Source organism: Nycticebus coucang, chromosome 7 (genome assembly GCF_027406575.1).
Source record: "Nycticebus coucang isolate mNycCou1 chromosome 7, mNycCou1.pri, whole genome shotgun sequence".
Classification (NCBI taxonomy): domain Eukaryota; kingdom Metazoa; phylum Chordata; class Mammalia; order Primates; family Lorisidae; genus Nycticebus; species Nycticebus coucang.
Window position 1 is genome coordinate 47743376 of NC_069786.1, and position 22741 is coordinate 47766116.

The window sequence follows — 22741 nt, forward strand, 5'->3', positions numbered from 1 at the left end:
TTTATTGCCCTCAGTAGAGTGCCGTGGCGTCACACAGCTCACAGCAACCTCCAGCTCCTGGGCTTAGGTGATTCTCTTGCCTCAGTCTCCCCAGTAGCTGGGACTACAGGCGCCCACCATAACACCTGGCTATTTTTTGTTGTTGTTGCAGTTTGGCTGGGGCTGGGTTCGAACCCGCCACCCTCAGTATACGGGGCCGGTGCCACTCATATACCCACTGAGCCACAGGCACAACCCCTACTTTTTAACTTTTTTTGGTATAAAACTGCATCTTCTTCTACCTACTTTTATTAAAGAGCAAAATAAACAAAAAAAATACCATTCACTACCTTCCCTTGGTCAAATAAGGAAGGGAAAAGAAGCAGGGCTTAAATATTACTCTAATATTTTCTATTAAATTGGAATATTTTAGGGACAGGTGAGGTGGCTCATGCCTGTAATTCCAGCACTCTGGGAGGCTGAGGTGGGTGAATTGCCTGAGTTTACAGGTTTGAGACCAGCCTGAGCCAGAGCAAGACCTCGTCTCTAAAAAAAAGTAGCCGGTTGTGGTGGGCGCCTGTAGTCCCAGCTACTTGGGAGGGTGAGGCAAGAGAATCACTTGAGCCCAAGAGTTTGAGGTTGCCATGAGCTATGATGCCATGGCACTCTATTGAGGGTGACAAAGTGAGATTCTGTCTCAAAAACAAACAAACAAAATTGGAATATTTTAAAAAGATCAGCCATGGTTCCTGTGTCCACCCCCTCACCTGCCACCCCCTCACACACACCCCCGGTCAGGCCCCAGGGCATGAAGCCCACCTACCCAGCCCTTGCCCTAGGGACAGAGGAACTTTTTTTCCTGCCTAGACCCAAGGAAAGAAAAGAAAAAACTGGACATCAGCATAGGAAGCCAAGTGGGATAGGGCCACTCAAGGCTGCTGTGGGAACCATGGGGACTCTGTACAGAAGAGAAAAGTTTTCAAGTATAAACTCCTGACCTGATTCTTCCATGCAGGACGCATACATGTTACTCTCAAGGGTTTGGATCTCATCAGGAACAGCAGCACTGGGTTCCTTTACTGTCCCTTCATCTTCATCAATGCCCAGGCCTAGCTTGATCGTGAGGTTGATGTTGTTGGAGTGGGTCTGGGGGTCCTCAAGGGAGAAGCCAGAGAAGAGCCTTGCATTTTCAAACAGCAGCACCACCAGGTCCTTGACAGACTGTTGCTTTTGTCCACCTCAGCCTCTGCTACGTTGTCTTCACAATGGGGTGGTTGAAGTTTATCTCCAGATATTTTTTGGCCATGACGTAGTCCATCTATGTAGCCCATTGTAGAGCTGCCCTGAAGTGCCTGGGTTTTCATGATCCTCTTCATATTGGCTGTCAAGCTATAGGTATTTTGGCCACTGTACAGCAGGGTGAAAACACAGGCTACTGGAAATTGTCACCTTCTCAACATTCTTATCTGAGATTTCTTTCATGAGCTTGCAGAGGTTCTCAAACTTTGCCTTGCTCTTCTCCATCTTCTTCTCCTCCACATCCTCATGTAGCTCCAGGCCTCCTTGGCAAATAAGACCAGGCTCTTCCCATCGATGGGCTCAGTCATATATGCCACCTCAAGGTCCCCCTTCCACACTCACTCCACAAAAGTAGAATTGGCTACCTGCTCTTTGCTCTCATCAGTCATGTAATAGATGAACTTCTGTATTTCCTTCATCTGAGAGACATACTCTGACAGAGAAGTCATCTCATCTCCAGATGAGAAGGTATGGTAGTACAACAGCTCCAGGTGCCACTAGTTAGTGGAGTCCTCATGTATTCGAAGCCTTAGATTTTTAGATAATGCCTCATAAAATTTCTTGTAGTTGTCCTTGTCTTCTGCCAACTCAAAGAAGAGCTCAAAGCATTTTTTAACAATGTTTTTACAAATGATTTTCAAGATTTTATTTTGCTGAAGTATTTCTCAGGAGATGTTTAGGGGCAGATCCTCAGAGTCAACCATACCATGAATAAAGTAGAGATACTCTGGTATCAACTCATCACTGCTACTCATGATGAACACATGATGGACATAGAGGTTGAAGTTGTTCTTTTTCTTCTTGTTCTCAGATGGAAGGGAGTCTGATGAGGGATGCAGAGCAATACCCTGAATGTCAATTGACCTTCATAAAGAAGTGCTTGACTGCCAAGTGGTCTTCCCAGTCATTAGTGAGGCTCTTGTAGAATTCTCCATACTCCTGGGTGGCATCATCATGGTTTCTGGTGCAAATGAGCTTGCTCTTGTTTAGTTCTTCCTGATCAGTGTATTTCTCCTTAATCCTAGTGGTTTTCTTTTTCTTATCCTTACTGCTGTCATCCTCCTCATCTGAGCCCACCTCTACAATCTTGGGCTTTTCTTCATCATCTTTTTCTTCCTCTTCTTTCTCACTTTTCTCTTCCTCTGCTTCATCATCACTGATTTCCTTCTCCTGTTCCTTCTTCAAATGAAAGGTGAGGATCCCAACAGCCTATGAACTTTGAGTGCTTCTTCACTACTTATTTGACCTGCCTGCCCTCTAAGTGCTCTGTCTGGTCTTCTTTAAGGCGGAGGGTGGCTTTGGTGCCCCTGCCAATGGGCTAACCATGGTCAGCACATACAGTGAAGGAACCATCAGCAGAAGATTATACTGTTCATCATTGTTACCCTTTGTGATCACAACTATTTTATCTGCTACCAGGTAGGCAGAATAAAACCCAACACCAAACTGCCCAATCCTGGAGATGTTTGCACCAGCCTGAAGAAGCCCCATAAATGCTTTAGTACAAGACTCGGCAATGGTTCCCAAATTATTTATGAGATTAGCTGTGGTCATGTCAATATCTATGTTCACCAAAGTCAGAGTACCTTCCTGAGGGTTGGGGATGATGTCAATTTTCAAGTCTTTACTGCTGTCCAACTTGGAAGGGTCTGTCAGGCTCTCATAATGAATCTTGTCTAAAGCATCAGAAGCATTAGAGATCAACTCTCAAAGGAAAATGTCCTTGTTGGAATATTGATGATGAAACACATGAGTTGAGTAATTTCTGCCTGGAAGGCAAAAGTCTCCACCTCTTCCTCTCCATGGCTCCATGGTGCACTTCCTTGGGTATCTTGAAAGAAAAGGGCTGCAAGTACTAGAGACCAGGGTGGGTCAGGACTGTCTGACTCACAGGCTGCTATGTGCGGGTGACTCAAGAGGTATGGCCAATAGTCTTATAAATACTTTCAAAAGCAGTTAATACCGTATTTCACTGTGTATATTGCACACTTTTATTGCCCAAATTTTTGAGGAAAAAATAAGGATGTTCATTATATGTGGGTAGTACTAATTCTGTATCTATATAATCTATGTTTTTAATTCTTTTATTTATGCTTATGTATTAAAAGTGTGACTCTGGAATGCTATAACAGTACCCATATGCAAAATAATCCCCTGGAATGTGGTAATTGTGCCTTCTCCATGCTTTCCCTCTCCCTGGCTGTCCCCTCACTGGGCAGGCATTGCAGCTACAGGAGCCTTCAGCCCACCTGGCCAATCGTGCTGGACACTGCTGCTGCCATCTTGGAAGTGGGCATGCCACTAGAGGAAACATGATAGGTTAGCGTGGGGACAACAGCCAAAGGAGGGCAGAGATAGCTGCTCAGTGGTGCCTCTTTCTCTCCTGAGAGGCATGAGGCACCAAGCCGGCCTCTGTGTAGAAGCTGGGAGTGAGCCCACATGGCAGGTGAGAGTAGTCCAGAAAAACTGAGCCCTCAACCTCCCCTAACTATTCTCTCCCAGCCCGCCCTCTTCCCCACAAGCCTCTCATTTCCTATCCCACTCATGTCCATCAGTGTGAAGATGGCCAGGGCTGCCCTTCGGAGAACCCCAGCAGGCTTATTTTCCTGGAAGCTGATATGAGAGGCCAGGGCTAGCCCTGCCTGCCCGAAAGTAGATCCCTGCCCTCTCCAGGGTGCCTCATCTCTTGCACAGCTGGCCCTGTTCTGAGGCCCCAGGATACCATGCTGAGGAGAAAAAAACCTCTGAGCTGGGGTCTGGGAGACCTGGGTTCTGAGACGTGGTTCTATTATAGCCTGCTGTTGTGAATTTGGGCCTCAGTCCCAATGGAGTTTCTGTCTGCAAAGGTACCTGGCAGTGAAGCACAAAAGCTCAGGTGTACCTGAGCCCATAATTTATAATTTTGAGCCTCTGACTTGCCCAAATCCCCAAGGTTTTGAGTTTGCATAATTTCCCAACCTTGCCAGGAGGAAGAGCCATGGGATACTCGTTAACAGAGCAGATACCCAGGTATTTCTCCTGGAGAGTTGATTCATTGTATTTGGGTATGGTTCAGGAGTCTCATTTTAACCAATCCCTTGGGTGACTTATAGGATTTGCAAGTTTGGGAAACGCTGGTGTCATTCATTTTGACATTATTGACTGTCCAATGTTTGGATGGCTCAAGGAGGTCACCCTCTAGTCACTAAATGGAAATGGAAATGCAGAGTACTTCACTGGGATGTCCTCCTCAGCCCAGTGTTGGGGGAGGGGGGCTCAGAATGAGGCTGGCTATACAACCAAGAAAGGGTGGGGATCCACTGTCAGAACAGAAGCCCAGTGCAGGCAAGGCTAGCCCTGTCCCCTCACACCCGCTTTCCAGGAAATAAACTCACTGGGGTTCTTAGTATGACAGCTGTGGCAATGTTCCCACTGATGGACATGGGTGGAAATAGGAAATGAGAGGATGTGGGGATGAGAGTGGGCTGGGAGAGGACAGTTGCCAGAGGTCAGGTGCTCAGGTCATCCAGACCACTCTCACCTGCTGCCTGGGCTCAGGCCCAGCTTCTCAGCAGTTGCAGGCTCTGCACCTTGGGCCTTTTGAGAGAGAAGGAGGCCCGCTTGGGGGCCACTTCTGCCCTCCTTTCAAAAATTGAAACAAAAGATTTTTTTCCTAAAAGTTTGGGCTAAAAACATGAGTGCAGATTATACACAGCAAAATACGGTAATCTCCCTGAATTGAATTCTAAGCCCTTATATTGTCATCTAATCTTTGACTTCTCTCTTTGTTCCTGGTTTTACTACTCAACAATTTAAGCAAGAATATAGCATATTTCCTAATTCTTGCTGTGTGCCTGTAAACATATAAGTATAAAGATAGAATCTGACAGAAATCTTAATAGTCAATGCCACATTCATATAAACAAGGAATAATTAACATCAGAAAGAGAAGAGACCATGTTTCACAAAATGTTTCCAACTGCTCAATTATTTACTGGGAGGGTAATAGGGTAAAAATACCAGGCTATTGGTATTCAGGTCAATTAGGGCAGCAAAAATGTACACGGTATATTTTTCTTTTCTTTTCTTTTCTTTATTTATTTTTTCTTTCTTTCTTTTATTTATTTGTTTTTTTCTGAGACAGAGTCTCACTCTGTTGCCCAGGCTAGAGTGTCTTGGCATCAGCCTAGCTCACGGCAACTTCAAACTTCTGGGCTCAAGTGATCCTCCTGCCTCAGCCTCGCATGTAGCTGGGACTATAGGCACATGCCACAACGTTCAGTTAATTTTTCTATTTTTGGTGAGACAGTGTCTTGCTCTTGCTCAGACTGGTCTTGAACCCCTGAGCTCAAGTGATCCTCCACCTTAGCCTCCCAGAATGCTAGGATTACAGGTGTGAGCCACTGTGCCCACCCATACTGCATATTTTTCTTTTTTGAATTGCAGCTAGTGGGAATCATCCCTTTTTTTCAATACATAATAATGCAATAAGAACTGTGCTTTTTTTTTTTTTCTCTTTAGTTTTGTTTTTCCGCCGCTAAAGGATGGTATTTAATACAATTTTTAGGTAAAGCTTTATGCCAATTCTGGTCTTCAGAATTGTAGTTTTATTCCAGTTTCACTGCTCACCAGTCCTAAATAATATATGTACTGCTTCTATTCTTAGATTCATTAGCTCAACATAAATTCGTAAGAACTATAGTGGTTGGCAAAAACCAGTTTTCATTAACACACACACACACACATGTTCAGTCTTCATCAATCTGAAGATTCTGGCTTCCCATATGGTTGATCAACTTAGCACTATTTATTTTGAATATTTCTAAATAAATTCTGGCGTGGCTAGTTACAGGAAAATGATATAAAGAAATTTTGCAAATGAACAAAAAATATTGCCATTCTGAGTTACTATAATCTTTTCCTAAATAATAGACTTCATTATTTCTACTGTAGTACAATTCACTGGGTAGTGTTAATTCTTTCGGTCTAATCATAAGTTTGTGTTCTTTCTTACACAAAGTGCTACAGTTGCCACTCATCCACTCAGTGGGGTAAATCAGTCAAACTAATTCTCTGAATTGAGTTCAGTTAAGATGTTAGTTCAGATAGACAGAAATTGAATGATTATCTAGGTATTAAATAGAATCTGACTGCAGATACCAGTTAAGTTTATAGTAAATTACTGGCATATAGAACTTTATGTAATATTTTTGTGTGTGAGAAATCATGTATGAAATGTAATTTTTAAGCACTGAATCACCTTAACTCCATTGGAGGATCTCAATAATTGAAGAACTACCATCTTAATACTCTTATAAAGCAAATAATCATTGGGCGGCACCAGTGGCTCAGTGAGTAGGGCACCAGCCCCATATACGGAGGGTGGCGGGTTCAAACCCAGCCCCAGCCAAACTGCAAAAACTGCAACAACAACAAAAAAATAGCCGGGTGTTGTGGTGGGTGCCTGTAGTCCCAGCTATTTGGGAGGCTGAGGCAAGAGAATCACCTAAACCCAAGAGCTGGAGGTTGCTATGAGCTGTGACGCCATGGCACTCTACCGAGGGTGACAAAGTGAGACTCTGTCTCTAAAAAAACAAAAAAACAAAAAAAGAAATAATCATCAAAAAGCATAAATTATTTCTTATTTGATATATTGTGCAAAGTTGGATTTTCACATTGTTTGTGTCAAAAGTGAAGTACTAGTATCTTCAGTAATAAAGCTTACTATTTACATGTTTTTTTACTTTACAAACATTTTCTTACCTGTAAAGTAAGTATAAGTGCTGTTACATCTATGTGAGTTACATGCTCCTGGACTGCTGCTCCAGGTGTGATCTGAGAACCAGCTTCATCATTGAACAAGTTTGTTACAAATGCAGATATCAAGCTCCACCCTAGGGCTGATGATTCAGAATCTGCATTAAGAAATATCAAGTGGGCCAGGTACAGTAGCCCACTTATAATCCCAGCTGCTTGGGAAACTGAGGCGGTAGGATCACTTATGTACAGGAGTTCAAGGTTGCAGCGAGCTATGATCCTGCCTCTGCACTGCAGCTTGGGCAACAGAGCAAGACCTCATGTTTAAAAAATTAATTAAATTTTTTAGAAAGAAATATCAAGTGTTTTGCCCTGGTTTTTTTGTTTTTTACTGGTGAATCTGGGGTAGAACTCAAATACTCTATGGATCCACAGCTCAGAAGCCTTAGATCTAGTTTTTTTTTTTTTTTTTTAATTGTTGGGGATTCATTGAGGGTACAATAAGCCAGGTTACACTGATTGCAATTGTTAGGTAAAGTCCCTCTTGCAATCACGTCTTGCCCCCATAAAGTGTGACACACACCAAGGCTCTACCCCCCTCCCTCCGTCCCTCTTTCTGCTTTTCCTCCCCCCCCATAACCTTAATTGTCATTAATTGTCCTCATATCAAAATTGAGTACATAGGATTCATGCTTCTCCATTCTTGTGATGCTTTACAAAGAATAATGTCTTCCACGTCCATCCAGGTTAATACGAAGGATGTAAAGTCTTCATTTTTTTTTTTTATGAGACTCTCATACAGAGTCTCACTTTATGGCCCTCGGTAGAGTGCCATGGCATCACACAGCTCACAGCAACCTCCAACTCCTGGGCTTAAGCGATTCTCTTGCCTCAGCCTCCCAAGTAGCTGGGACTACAGGCGCCCGCCACAACGCCCAGCTATTTTTTGGTTGCAGTTCAGCCGGGGCCGGGTTTGAACCCGCCACCTTCGGTATATGGGGCGGGCATCTTACCAACTGAGCCACAGGCGCCGCCAAGTCTTCATTTTTTATAATAGCTGAATAGTATTCCATGGTATACAGATCCAGTTTTTAAGGTTTTAAGATAAAAAAGGTTTTTTATCTTAAAGCACACTCGAACCTATAAACTTCCGTAGCACATTTAAATTCTGTGGATCAAAAAAAAGAGTAAGACCAGGCGGGGTGGCTCAAGCTGATAATTCCAGCATTCTGAGAGGCCAAAATGGGTGGATTGCTTGAGCTCAGGAGTTCAAGACCCACCTGAGCAAGAGTGAGACCCTGTCTGTACTAAAAATAGAAAAAGTAGCCAGGTGTAGTGGTGCACTTCAGTGGTCCCAGCTACTTGGGAGGCTGAGGCAAGAGAATTGCTCAAGCCCAAGAGTTTGAAATTTGAATTGCTATGAGCTGTGATGCTACAGCACTCTACCCAGGGCAACTCTGTCTCAAAAAAAAAAAAAAAGTAAAAAAATAAGAATATACTGGGTGGCACCTGTGACTCAGTGAGTAGGGCACTGGCCCCATATACTGAGGGTGGGGGGTTCAAACATAGCCCTGGCCAAACTGCAACAAAAGAATAGCCAGGCATTGTGGTGGGTACCTGTAGTCCCAGCTACTTGGGAAGCTGAGGCAAGAGAATCGCCTAAGCCCAAGAGCTGGAGGTTGCTGTGAGCTGTGACGCCACAGCACTCAACCTAAGGGCGACAAAGTGAGACTCTGTCTCTAAAAAAAAAAAAAGAATATACTTACTTTGCTTTGAACTTCTTTTGAAAATCATTTAATTAATGATCTTTAAAAATTTTTGCAGCACCCCAGTTGCAAATCACTGCTCTAATTTGATTATCCTGAATTATAATGAACAGGTAACATGAATGTGAGAGAGAATGTCCTAGATTTTTCTTCCAGAAGGAATCAATCTGGCATTTCTATTGTGTTCATGATGTAAGTCATCAATTACATCAAACGATAAAGCATTTGGATTCAGGAAACCAGGCATGGCTACAGATGCAGGGATCTGATGGGTCTTTGGAGGGCCATCTGTTTCCTTTGCCACATTTTCAGCATCGATGTTTATTGGCACTGAGAAAATACAACTAACTTTACTTTCTTTAACATATTAAGTACCAATTAGTTAGCTAACTAATAGGAATTAAACACTAAATGTGAAGTTAAAAATGAATAAAATGCAGACTCAGTTGACCAGGTAGCTCTTCTTAGCATAGACAGCACACTAGCATTTTCCACAGACAACATCTTTTCTCAAACATGCCTCAGTTTTTCATTGCTGTGAGTCAAATATTAATGAGAGCCACCTTTCTGGCCAAAAATGATCTTCCCCTCTGGCTTACAGAGATGCTTAGTTGCTTTTATAAGATTTTATCTCAAGGAAGTTTCTTTAAAATGCAAATAGAATTGAATGTAACAGGGAAACAGAAAAAATAAATTTTTAAAAATGCAAAAAATGCAAATAGAAAAGAGAGGTGACATAATAAGAGAATGAACAATAACTGAGTTTGCTAGGGGTTGGTTTGTCTGGTTACAGAACAGGATCTTTTAGAAAGAGTCCCAATTCTAGAGGTTGGTAAATGTAGGTTAGGTGGCAATGGAAGGTGGGCTGCAGAGAGGAAAGGTGAAAGCTTAGGACAGGCCTGGGGGCAGTAACAGGCAGAGATGGCATTAAAGTTGTATAGCCTCAGAGTGCTGTCTCTTGTTTTTTATGGTTATGAGGCAGTGAGGCTAGGGGAGACCAAAAGAGGCAGCCTAAGCTTCGCCCAGGGAGACACTTGAAGCAAGCTTTCTTCAGGATTCTTTCCCAGAGAGCTTTTTGGGGTGACCGCTCAGCTTGGGAGCATCTGAGAGCCTACGTCAGCATTCAGTGAGGAAAGCGATGTTCTCGAGGTGAAATCCTAAAGACTCTGATCTTCATATGCAAGCCAAGTCTCTCTTAATTGACTTGGCACAGTGAAATTACCTAAGAGAATTTCTGCTTTTTCAAAAGCAGAAATGAATTTTTCGGAGCCCTTTTAGTTCTCCTTTACTGTTTCTTCTTGGTTTACTCTAGAGAAGGGGTTCCTGACAAAAAAAGAATTCTGGCCCAGGTGTGGTGATTCACTCCTATAATCCAGCACTCTGGGAGGCCGAGGCAGTTGGATTGCTTGAACTCACAAGTTCGAGACCAACCTGAGCAAAAGCAAGACCCTCATCTCTACTAAAAATAGAAAAACTGAGGATTGCTTGAGCCTAAGAGTTGGAGGATGATAGGAGCCAGGGTGACAGCTTGAGACTCTGTTTCAAAAAAAAAAAAAAAGAAAGAAAGAAGGAAAGACAGAAAAGAAAAGGGCGGTGCACATAGCTCAGTGGGTAGGGCGCCGGCCACATACACCGAGGCTGGCAGGTTTGAAACCTGCTAAATGACTATGACAACAACAACAAAAAATAACTGGGTGTTGTGGCAGGTGCCTGTAGTCCCAGCTACTCGGGAGGCCGCAGCAAGAGGATCATAAGCCCAAGAGTTGGAGGTTGCTGTGCGCTGTGACACAGCACTCTACCCAGGGTGACAGCTTGAGACTCTGTCTCAAAACGAAAAAAGAATTCTAAATACTGGAATGGTTACCATGGGTGAAATCATCATAACTGAGAAATTTAAGAAGAAAATAATATCTAAGGCCTTTGGGACGAATAGACTGACACTGTCTAAAAGTAGGATGATGGGCCAGGCGTGGTGGCACATACCTGGAATCCCAGCACTTGGGCAGCCGAGGCAGGCGGATTGCCTGAGCTTACAGATGGAGACCAGCCTGAGCCAGACAAGACCTCATCTCTAAAAAATAGCTGGGCATTGTGGTGGGCACTTGTAGTCCCAGCTACTTGGGAGGCTGAGGCAAGAGAATCACTTGAGCCCAAGAGTTTGAGGTTGCTGTGAGCTGTGATGCCATGACACTCACTCTACTGAGGGTGACAAAGTGAGACTTTGTCTCAAAAAATAAACAAATAAATAAAAATAAAAAATAAAATAAAAGTAGGATGATGAACCAAAACTTTTTTATCACTTCTACTCAGCAACTCACCTAATCAAATGTGATGCTTAAGTTAAAATTGAATTTTAGAGCTGGGTGGGGAGGCTCAAGCCTGTAATCTTAGCACTCTAGGAGGCGGAGGTGGGTGGATTGCTTGTGCTCAGGAGTTCCAACTAGCCTGAGAAAGATCGAGAGCCCCATCTCTACTAAAAATAGCCGGGCATGGTAGTGTGCTCCTGTAGTCCTAGCAAGTTGGGAGGCTGAGGCAGGATAAACTCTTGCACCCAAGAGTTTGGGGTTGCTATAAACTGTGACACCATGATACTCTACCCACAGGGACAGAGTGAGACTCTTGTCTCAAAAAACAAAGAAACCCCTCCCAAATTGGATTTTAGTGTTGAGTTCCTAAACGTTTAAGAGTTTCACAAAAGTATACTTGAAATTTCATGCTCAATATAGTTGTCTGGCTTGCAAGAGCTATAGTGTAAGGAGTTCATATAAAACAAATATATTCATACATTCAAGATGATTCTTAGAAGTGTCAGATAAATATTTTCTTTTGTGTCTTTTCATTTATTTTATTTTATTTTATTTTTTGAGACAAAGTCTCAAGCTGTCGCACTGGGTAGAGTGCCATGGCATCACACCTTGCAGCAACCTCTAACTCTTGGACCCAAGTGATTCTCTTGCTTCAACCTCCCAAGTAGCTGGGATTACAGGTGCCTGCCACAATGCCCAGCTATTTTTTGGCCAGGGCTGGATTCGAACCTACCAGCTCTGGTGTATGTGGCTGGTGCCCTATCCACCTGAGCTATAGGCGCTGAACCTGCTTTTGTGTCTTTTTAAAAATCCAATTATTCTTTGTATGTGCTTCTATGGTGCTTCATACCTTATGCTTATAAATTATGTTTATGAGTATATCCAAAGTATGAATATGGCAGAGAAGGATAAAATCTTAATGTATTGTACATAAATAAGAAAAAATATTTTTCTTTCTTTTTTTTTAGGACACATTAAAATTTGCTTTAATACTTCTTTGGGGGGGGGGGGAATCACACTTTCAGTGAATGAACAAGAAACATTTTTACGCTATTAGTTTTATCTACCATGCCATGAATTCATAGGGAAGAGGTTCCAGTAGCTCAGGGAGGCACCTTGCCGTTGAATGTGACAAAGTGTTGATTGACTTTTAAATTCATGGGAAATAGGTTCCAGCATCTTGTATCACTGTTACAGGGGCTATTGTTATCCTGTGTGCTATGCTGTACACCTATTATGCCATGAGCTCATGGGGAATAAATAGATTCTTGTACCTAAAAACATGGGTCCACTGGTGCTCCTGTGTGCTATGCTATATGCTTATTTTGCCATGAATTCATAGGGAATGAGTTCCAGGAGCTCAGGCTCCTTTCCATTAGTTCTCACAAAGTGGGCTTCTCTGGGTGGCGCAGACTGGCACTTCAGCTGAACCCAGGTACCTTTTTCTTTGGCTTCCTTCTTTTTCTGATCATTTTCCCTCACACGTTTCAGGAAGCTATCTCGGCTCTTAGAGTGCTTAATATGCTCAACACAAACGTTAATCCTCTTGGCAAGGATCTTGCCCTTAACTTGTTTGTTTACAACAATGCCAACAGCATGCTGGGTAACATTGTAGACTCTTCCAGTTTTGCCATGGTAACATTTGTGTGGCATGCCTTTTTGAACAGTACCCATTCCCTTGATGTCTACAATATCACCTTTCTTGTAGATTCGCATATATGTGGCCCAAGGAACAACTCCATGTTTTCTAAAAGGCCTAGAGACCATGTATCAGGTGCCTCTCCTCTTTCCCTTTGTGCTTGTCATTTTGGTGAATTCCTGGAAGATGGCGTCTCCGGCTGAAAGGAAGAAAAAATATTTCAAAACTTCTCTGCCCTTTAAGTCCTTTGTTGCTTCCTGTTTATTTTAGGTTGTAGATGTTTTAACTATGGAGGGGGATCCAAGTTAATAAGTTATTCTTAAATCACAAAACCATGCAAATTTAGCAGACTTTGATCAAGGCTGATTTATACATTTTATAAACTTGATCTATTTATGAGAATAAATGCAATTTATTATGGAAAATATTTTTATACATGTTAAATGCCTTCCTATAATTTTAAGAATGTTCTATAATACATTCATCCTGATTTTTTTTTTTTTTGAGACAGAGTCTTACCACATTGCCCTCGGTGGAGTACCATGGTATCATGGCTCATAGCAACCTCCAACTCTTGGGCTTAAGCGATTCTCTTGCCTTAGTCTCCCAAGTAGCTGGAACCACAGGTGCCCACCACAATGCCTGGATATTTTTGTTGCAGTTGTCATTACTGTCCAGCTGGCCTGGGCGGGGTTCAAACGCACCACCCTCAGTACATGTGGCTGGCTCTGTAACTGCTATGCTACAGGCGCTGGGCCAGATATCCTCACTTTCAATGGCTGCATTGCATTCCACTATATGGGTGTATCACAATCTATGCAGGTATTCCCCATTGTTATTTAAATATTTCTTGCTAGATGAGAATATTTCAGATTGTATATGAAACCAGCACATTGTACCCCTTGATTGCATTAATGTACACAGCTATGATTTAACAATAAAAAAGTAATAATAAATAAATAAACATTTCTTGCTAAAGTCACCATGACCAGTATGTTAAAGCCAGTAGGACATTTCTTATCTTTAACACACACCTACATGGCCATTCTCTCTTTTTCGGAAGACTATCTGCTTTTCCTCATTCCTCTTTTGCGTCTCTTTGCTCCCATGTCTTTCTGATTGCAACCTCCTCCAACTGGGTCTGGGCACTCTTCTCTTTGCATATTATATTCTGTCTCTGGACAGCCTCACCAATGTCCAATCCTTCAATTACCAGGTTTATGGGAAAGGCAGGTATGTATGTTTATATTTTCCTCCTAGACCACTGCTCTGGATTTCACAACCATGTAGAGTGCAATGCCTTTGTTACTTTTTAGATTACTTTTTTTTCTTTGAGATAGAGTTTCCCTTTGTTGCCCTCAGTAGAGAGCCATGGCGTCATAGCTTACAGCAACCTCAAACTCTTGGGCTCAAGAGATTCACTTTTTTTTTTTGAGACAGAGTCTCAAGCTTTCACCCTGGGTAGAGTGCTCTGATGTCACAGCTCACAGCAACTTGAAACTCTTGGGCTTAAGCGATTTTCTTGCCTCCCAAGTAGCTGGGACTATAGGCACCCGCCACAGCGCCCAGCTATTTTTTTTTTTTTTTTGAGACAGAGCCTCAAGCTGTTGCCCTGGGTAGAGTGCTGTGGCATCACAGCTCACAATAACCTCCAATTCCTGGGCTCAAGCAATTCTCCTGCCTCTGCCTCCCAAGTATCTGGGACTACAGGAGTCCGCCAGAACGCCCGGCTATTTTTTTGGTTACAGCCGTCATTGTTGTTTGGTGGGCCCAGGCTGGATTCAAACCCACCAGCTCAGGTGTATGTGGCTGGTGCCTTAGCTGCTTGAGCCACCGGCGCCAAGCTATTTTTTGTTGTTGTTGCAATTGTCATTATTGTTTTAGCTGACCCAGGCTGGGTTTGAACCTACCAGGTTCAGTTTATGTGACTGGCGCCCTACCCACTGAGCTATGGGCGCTCCCTCAAGAGATTCTCTTGCCTCAGCCTCCGGAGAGCTGGGACTACAGGCGCCCACCACAATGCCCAGCTATTTTTAGAGACAGTGTCTAGCTCTTGCTCAGGCTGGTCTCTATCCTGTGAGCTCAAGCAATCCAGCTGCCTTGGCCTCCCAGTGTGCTAGTGCTTCAGGCCTAGATTACTTTTGATTTATTTTTCTACCCCATACCTGTCTTCATGACCCTACCAGGGGTCCTCAAACTATGGCCCACGGGCCACATGAGGCGGTGTGATTGTATTTGTTCCCGTTTTGTTTTTTTACTTCAAAATAAGATATGTGCAGTGTGCATAGGAATTTGTTCATAGTTTTTTTTTTTTTTTTTTAAACTATAGTCCGGCCCTCCAATGGTCTGAGGGACAGTGAACTGGTCCCCTGTTTAAAATGTTTGAGGACCCCTGCTAGACCCATAAATCCTTATGGTCACTAATTTATACCTAAAACCAAACTCCTAATTCCATCTAACCCAGTCCTCCCCGGTAGTCCCTGTCTTAGTGAATGGTACTGCCATCCCAACAGTTGTATAAGCAGAAATACCTACCCTCAGCTCGGCGCCTGTGGCTCAAGCGGATAAGGTGCCAGCCACATACACCAAGGCTGGCGGGTTTGAACCCAGCCTAGGCCAGCTAAATAACAATGATGACAACCTCAACAAAAAATAGCCAGGCGTTGTGGCGGGTGCCTTGGGAGGCTGAGGCAAGAGAATCATTTAAGCCCAGGAGTTGGAGGTTGCTGTGAGCTGTGATGCCACAGCACTCTACCCAGGGCGACAGCTTGAGGCTCTGTCTCGAAAGGAAAGAAAGAAAAGAAAAGAAAAGAAAAGAAAAGAAAAGAAAGAAAGAAAGAAAGAAAGAAAGAAAGAAAGAAAGAAAGAAAGAAAGACCCTCATACTATTTATCACCAAGCATAGTTTTAACTCCTATTTCTTTATTTAGCCCATTTACTTTTCCCCATTTCCATTGTTACCTAACCAGTTTGTGCTTTCACCATCTCTCAGCATTGTAAAGCTTCCTATACAATGTTTCCCGCTACGGCTTGCTTTCATCAGGTTTCCATCTATACCCAGACTGACCCTTCCCTCCTCACTTTCTGCCTTTCAGCCACACTAGCCTTCTTTCAGCTCCTCCAATGTTCTCCCATCCTCCCTCCATCTGCAGAGTATCTTTTTTTCTCAGAGGCTCAAGTTACAGCAATGAAAAGAGAGGCAAGGTTTCTGTTTTGAATGAAGCTTATATTCTAGAGGGATGGAGTGGGAGAAATAACACAAAAGTCAAACTCAGAAATAAAGAAGCAAGACAGGTCAGATATTGATCCTTGTTCACTGCTATGAAAGAATACAGTGAAGCTGATATAAGAGAAAATGACTAATTGGCTCCTCCATATTGGGGTGGGCAGAGAGTTAGGATTTCTTACAGTTCGGATTTATGAAAGGTAGCCAACCATGGAGAGACCATGAGAAAGACTATGCAGGCAAAGGGAACAGAGAAGTAAAAGACACTAACATGGGGATGACCTTGGCTCGTGCTACCAGGGTAATAGTGGTGGATATGGTGAGAAGTGAACAGATGGAGGAAATGCTTTGCTATGCTGTTCTCTCTATTTGGAATGTTTTCCTGCCTTTTTACCCAATTTTCTCCTCTTTTCCCTTTTATTCCCACTCATTCTTTGATCTTGCTCCCCCCCTGTAGGTCTTTCCTGACCCATGGACTCAATCTGTTCCCTGGATACCTGTGTCATACACCTTTCTTCTGTGCCTTCCATCACAGTGGTAGTTTAGTACCATCCGTTTCCTTCTATCTCCTTCGTGAAAACTTGCTCTATGAGAGTCCAGACCCATCTCTTTTCTCAGTGTAGTTTGCCTGGTTTGTAACACAGAGGAGACATTCAATAAATATTTGTTAAGGTGGGATTATTGGGTCAAAAATGTATGGCTTTTAAATTTCAGTAGATAGTGCCAAATTACCTTTTCCCCAATGTGTTTTGCTTATATTCCCAGCACTCATACATGAAAGCACTCCTCCCCACCAGTCCTGTAGGATAGTATTCTGCTTGACTTTACTATAGTAAATGATCATTTGCATCTTTTCTTCTTGAGCATCCAGTAGAAAAATCCAATTTTACATATATATATACACATAATATATATGTATCCAATTTTACATATATATGTAAATTTACATGTATAAATTAATGTATATGTAAATGTACATGTATAAATTAATGTATATATGTAAATTTAATATTAACCATTTGAAGCTTATGACATATATTCAATTTTACATATATATGAATATAAATATATACATCTATATATGTTCGTTTGTGAGACACGGTCTCTCTCTGTTACCCAATCTGGAGTATAATGGCACTGTTACAGCTCACAGCAACCTCAAACTCCTAGGCTCAAGTGATCCTCCTGCCTTAGCCTCCTGAGCAGCTGGGACTACAGGTACATGCAACTGCAGCTGGCTAATTTTTCTAATTTTTGTAGGGGCAGGCTCTCAGTATGTTGCTCAGGCTAGCCTTGAACTGCTGGTCTCAAGCAATTCTCTTTCCTCAGCCTCCCAAAATGCTGGAATTACAGGTGTGAGCCACCTCTTCCACCCAAATTATATGTTTTTAAAGTTGTAATTATTAAGAATACATAATATTTGTACATATTGGGCGACGCCTGTGGCTCAGTGGATAGGGCCCAAGCCCCATATGCCAAGGGTGAAGGGTTCTAACCCAGCCACAGCCAAACTGCAACAAAAAATAGCCAGGTGTTGTGGCAGGTGCCTGTAGTCCCAGCTAGTTGGGAGGCTGAAGCAAGAGAATCACCTCAGCCCAGGAGTTAGAGGTTGCTGTGAACTGTGACGCCACAGCATTCTACCAAGGGCGACAATGTGAGACTGTCTCAAAAAACAAAAAATTGTACATATTTATGGGACTTTTTAATTTCAAAATATTACAGGGGTAAAAATGTATTCATTACGGGGCGGTGCCTGTGGCTCAAAGGAGTAGGGTGCTGGCCCCATATACTGGAGGTGGCGGGTTCAAACTCGGCCCCCGCCAAAAACTACAGGAAAAAAAATGTTTTCATTACATAGGTACCTTATATAATGCATAAGTTAGGGCTTTTGGTGCATCTGTCACCAGAATGGTTTTATTGTACCCAGTGGGCAAGCTTTTTTATTTTTTTATTTTTATTTTTTCCAATGGGCAATTTTTTTTTTTTTTAGAGGCAGAGTCTCTTTATTGCCCTTGGTAGAGTGCTATGGTGTCACAGCTCACAGCAACCTCCAACTCCTGGGCTTAGGCAATTCTCTTGCCTCAGCCTCCTGTGTAGCTGGGATGACAGGCACCCGCCACAACACCCAGCTAGTTTTTTGTCGCAGTTTGGCCAGGTTCGAACCCGCCACCCTTGGTATATGGGGCCGGTGCCCTACCCACTGAGCCACAGGTGCCGCCCAAGTTTTTGATCTTATATCTCCCCTCACAACCTTTCCCCTTCTTGGTTTCCTTTTTCTTTTTTTCGAGACAGAGTCTCACTAGGTAGAGTGCTGTGGTATCATGTCTCACAACAACCATAGACTCTTGGGCTCAGGAGATCCTCTTGCCTCCGTCTCCTGAGTAGCTGGGACTATAGGTGCCCACCAAAAGGCCTAGCTAGTTTTTTTTTTTTTTTTTTTTTTAAGAGACCAGGTATTGCTCTTGCTCAGGCTGATTTTGAACTCCTAAGCTCAATTGATCCTTCTGCCTCAGCCTCCCAGAGGGCTAAGATTACAGGCCTGAGCTATTTCACTACCCTACTTCAGTTCTTTCTTAGTTCCTACATATGAATTAGAACATGTGATATTTGTCTTTCTGTGCCTGGCTTATTTCACTTAAAATAATGGGCTCCAGTTCCATCCTATTGTTACAAATCACAGGATTTCATACCTTCTTATAACTGAATACTATTCCATTGGGTATATGTATCACATTTTCTTTATCCATTTATCTGTGTACAGACATTTAGGCTGTAAATCCAATTATATTAAATTCAGGTTCACATTAGACTTTTTAGACCTAAACTAAGTTTATTTTAGGAATGTTTTTCTCCCATTTAATGCTCCACCTTGCAGGTGACATACTGAATCTCTCTTGCATGTGAATGTTTCTTGTTGGGAAATTTCTGTGCCACACGCTATATGCTACTTTGGCAGTCATATTCTCTACACAGCTAGGAGAGATTGGATGCTAGTGAAAGACAGGTAGGTTCAGGGCCTCCAAAGAAGAAGGAAGCCACAAATTAAAAGGAGAATCCAGGGCGGCGCCTGTGGCTCAGTCGGTAAGGCGCTGGCCCCATATACCGAGGGTGGTGGGTTCAAACCCGGCCCCCGCCAAACTGCAACCAAAAAATAGCCGGGCGTTGTGGTGGGCGCCTGTGGTCCCAGCTACTCGGGAGGCTGAGGCAAGAGAATCGCTTAAGCCCAGGAGTTGGAGGTTGCTGTGAGCTGCGTGAGGCCACGGCACTCTACCGAGGGCCATAAAGTGAGACTCTGTCTCTACAAAAAAATAAAAAATAAAAATAAAAGGAGAATCCAGATAAGTATGAATTAGTGTTCAAAACCAGCTTAGTCTTCTAAGACTGGAGACAAAGTAGGACCTGATGATATAAAAAGATCTTGGACAAAATGTATCTAAGGTCTTGATAGCACCTGAAGAACTTTGTAAAGCTGCTATTTGTTCAGTGTCCAGGTGAACTTAGAGCAGAGACATGAGATAAAATTAGAAAGAGAAGATGGGGCGGCGCCTGTGGCTCAGTGAGTAGGGCGCCGGCCCCATATGCCGAGGGTGGCGGCTTCAAACCCAGCCCCGGCCAAACTGCAACAAAAAAATAGCCGGGCGTTGTGGCGGGCGCCTGTAGTCCCAGCTGCTCTGGAGGCTGAGGCAAGAGAATCGCGTAAGCCCAAGAGTTAGAGGTTGCTGTGAGCTGTGACGTCATAGCACTCTACCCGAGGGCCGTACAGTGAGACTCTGTCTCTACAAAAAAAAAGAAAGAGAAGATGAATTTGTTGGATAGTAAGTACTGGAAACTAAGTAAACTTGGATTAAAGAGATTAGACAAACCTACCTAAAGCCAAGGACCACTAAGATCTCACCCATCAGGATAAATGTGAACCTAGATACTTATAAAAGTACCCTAACAGACCCTCCCACTTGTAGATAGTCTTCTTCCAAAGAAATAGATTGTTATCTTTTAAGAAGTGCCCTTAAGAGACATGAGGGAAGAGCTCTGTTTTTAGCACCTCAGTTCATAAGGGCAAAGCCCTGGTGGGCCCTGGGTGGTGACAGTAAAAAATGCCAGCAAAGCCAGTTGCTGTTGCTGGTGACTTAGGCATAAGGCATATGTGATTATGGTTTTATTTATGGCAATAAAAAAAAATGACCATAGATCCCAGATGCTGGACAAGGAATCCATAGGTGGAATAGTAGTCACTGAGTCTCTAGAACCCTTGCCTGATATAGATTTAATAACAGTGTTAAGTCCTAACAGATTGGGGTCAGAGAAGAAGTGGGACAGCAGGATATTTGAATCTGCCTTAGGACTGAAACAAGACTGAAGCACATCATGGACCAAGCTAGGGGGAGAAGACAGAGAGAAATGAGGGCGCACCAAAAAAATGGCAAAGCCCAGAGATTCATTCCAGGCCACCCATTCAGCTTGAATTATTTAATGTTTCTATCACTTCCACCTTCACTATATATGATAGCAGTTTTATAATTAATTTGTGTAGGGTTTTGAATTTACTAGTTTCCTGTGTTGAACTATGGATGGGGAAAAAAAGAATGTTCGGTCCTAGAATGTTGAAATGGGGTGAACGCTGGAATGAGGTGAAATGGGGCCCTCGGGCACTGAGAGTCTGCTAAATTTGGTTAGTCCTTTCATTTCTCCATTGTCTAGTTTCTAGTGCATTGTCCAGGCTGGTTTTCAATGCTTCATTTAATATGGATCTCTTTTTCTTGGGAGAATGTACCTCACTATTAAATAAGTCTCACTGCTAGGAAGTCAGACAGTCTCTCCAAATTTCCCATTTTATTTCACCTCATTACTTGTAACTCATGATAGTAAATAATTCCTCTCCCAGCACAGCACTTTAAAATAAGCACTATAGTATTTTGACAAAACCCTTTAGATTTTCTTTTGTGTTCCAGTTCCATATTTTATTTACAAGCTCTCCTGGTTCCATTTATTACAACCAATTTGAGTCAGTGCAGTGCATTTGAGCACTCACTTTTCTACTAGATGAATGTTTGTAAATGTAGCACCTTTAGAATAGAATAAAAAGCCTTTTGAAAAGCTTTGGAATTATTGGTGTTATAATTTAGGAGAAAAATCTGCATTTCCTATGATTTTCTACACGTTCAGAAATGAGATAGTTCCAATGAGCTTTGACCCTTTAAAAATGGTAGTAGCAATAACAACAACGGCAGCAACACCAAATCTTAACAATAGTAAGTCACCCATGGCTTGGCTATCCTGCTTTTGTTAATAAAGACAAATGTAATCTTCCTATTATACCTTCTATTTAAATAAAGCCAGTATAATTTTCATGGTATTTTGATAGCAAAAAGAATATTTCACAGATATTAAATTATTAATTTAAAGAGGGAATTAATAGACAATATTTTCCTATAGGGAAAAAAATCAGATCTCTAATATGATAACTCATTGCCAAGACAAAAAAGCTGTACAAGTGCTAAACAAAAGCTCACTGCAGTGTAGGCGATTTAGCTGACAGTCTATCACTACCTGCTGTGTCTGTTTGTGTCCAGATGGCAAAAATGCCATGCAAATCCTTAAATCACAGGTGGTGTTGAGATGCTGATTCTACATGGGACATTGTGGGTGGGCACCCACTTGCCCCAGCAGGTAAGCTCTCTGTGTGAACTCTCCCAAGCCATAGAACTATTGCCATCCATGTGTGGTAGTAATTGATGATGCTGAGTTAGGGGAGCCCTGAGCATGGAACAAGACAGCAGAGGAAAGGGGTGTTTCCCTTCCCTGATCTGAGATGTCTCTCAGGATGGTCATGTGGGTGCCTATTAAAACTGCATAGTGTGTGGCCGGGTGTGGTGGCTCATACCCGTAATATTAGAAATCTGGGAGGCCAAACCAGGAGGCTCCCTTGAGCTCAGGAGTTCGAGACCAACCTGAGCAAGAGCGAGACACTCTCTCTACTAAAAACAGCAAAATTAGCCAGGCAATATGGGGGGTGCCTATAATCCTAGCTACTTGAGAGGTTGAGGCAGGAGGACTGCTTGAACCCAGGAGTTTGAGGTTGCTGTGAGCGAGGTTGACAACACAGCACTCTATCCTGGGTAACAGAGTGAGATTCTTTCTCAAAAACAAACAAAAAAACTCCAAAAAACTGTTTAGTGCGCTTGACTTAATGCTTAGAGATAGAGTTTAGAAGTCTACATTTTTTAAGAAGATGCATTTTTTTTGTTTGTTTTGAGAAAAGCCTCAAGCTATTGCCCTGGGTAGAGTGCCGTGGCAACAAAAAACTAGCCGGGTGTTGTGGTGAGTGCCTGTAGTTCCAGCTTCTCCAGAGGCTGAGGCAAGAGAATCGCCTAAGCCTGGAGGTTGCTGTCAGCTGTGACGCCACTTCACTCTACCGAGGGCAATAAAGTGAGACTCTGTCTCTAAAAACCAACCAAACAAAAAACCCCAAAATAACTCAAATCATTAGAGTGCAATACAATCACTATGTTAAAAAAACTTATTATCTTCTAGGCATGCTAATAAATATTTTGCATTGCCATCTCATTTGATACTCATTTATGGTTTTGTATTTAGGTACTAAGAGTTACCATTGGAAACTCAGGAAGATTTTTTGCTTTTTTTTTTTTTGAGACAGTCTCACTTAGTCGCCCTCTGTAGAGTACTTTAACATCATAGCTCACAGCAACCTCAAACTCTTGGGCTCGAGAGGTCCTCTTGCCTCAGCGTCCCAAGTAGCTGGGACTGCAGGCACCCACCACAGAAATTCAGGG

General features: G+C 42.7%; 1 pseudogene; it reads right to left on the reverse strand.

Annotated features, from left to right (window-relative positions):
• Positions 1-876: 876 nt before the first annotated feature.
• LOC128589703 (heat shock protein HSP 90-beta-like) overlaps positions 877-22741 on the reverse strand; it is a 35077-nt pseudogene continuing 13212 nt past the window's right edge.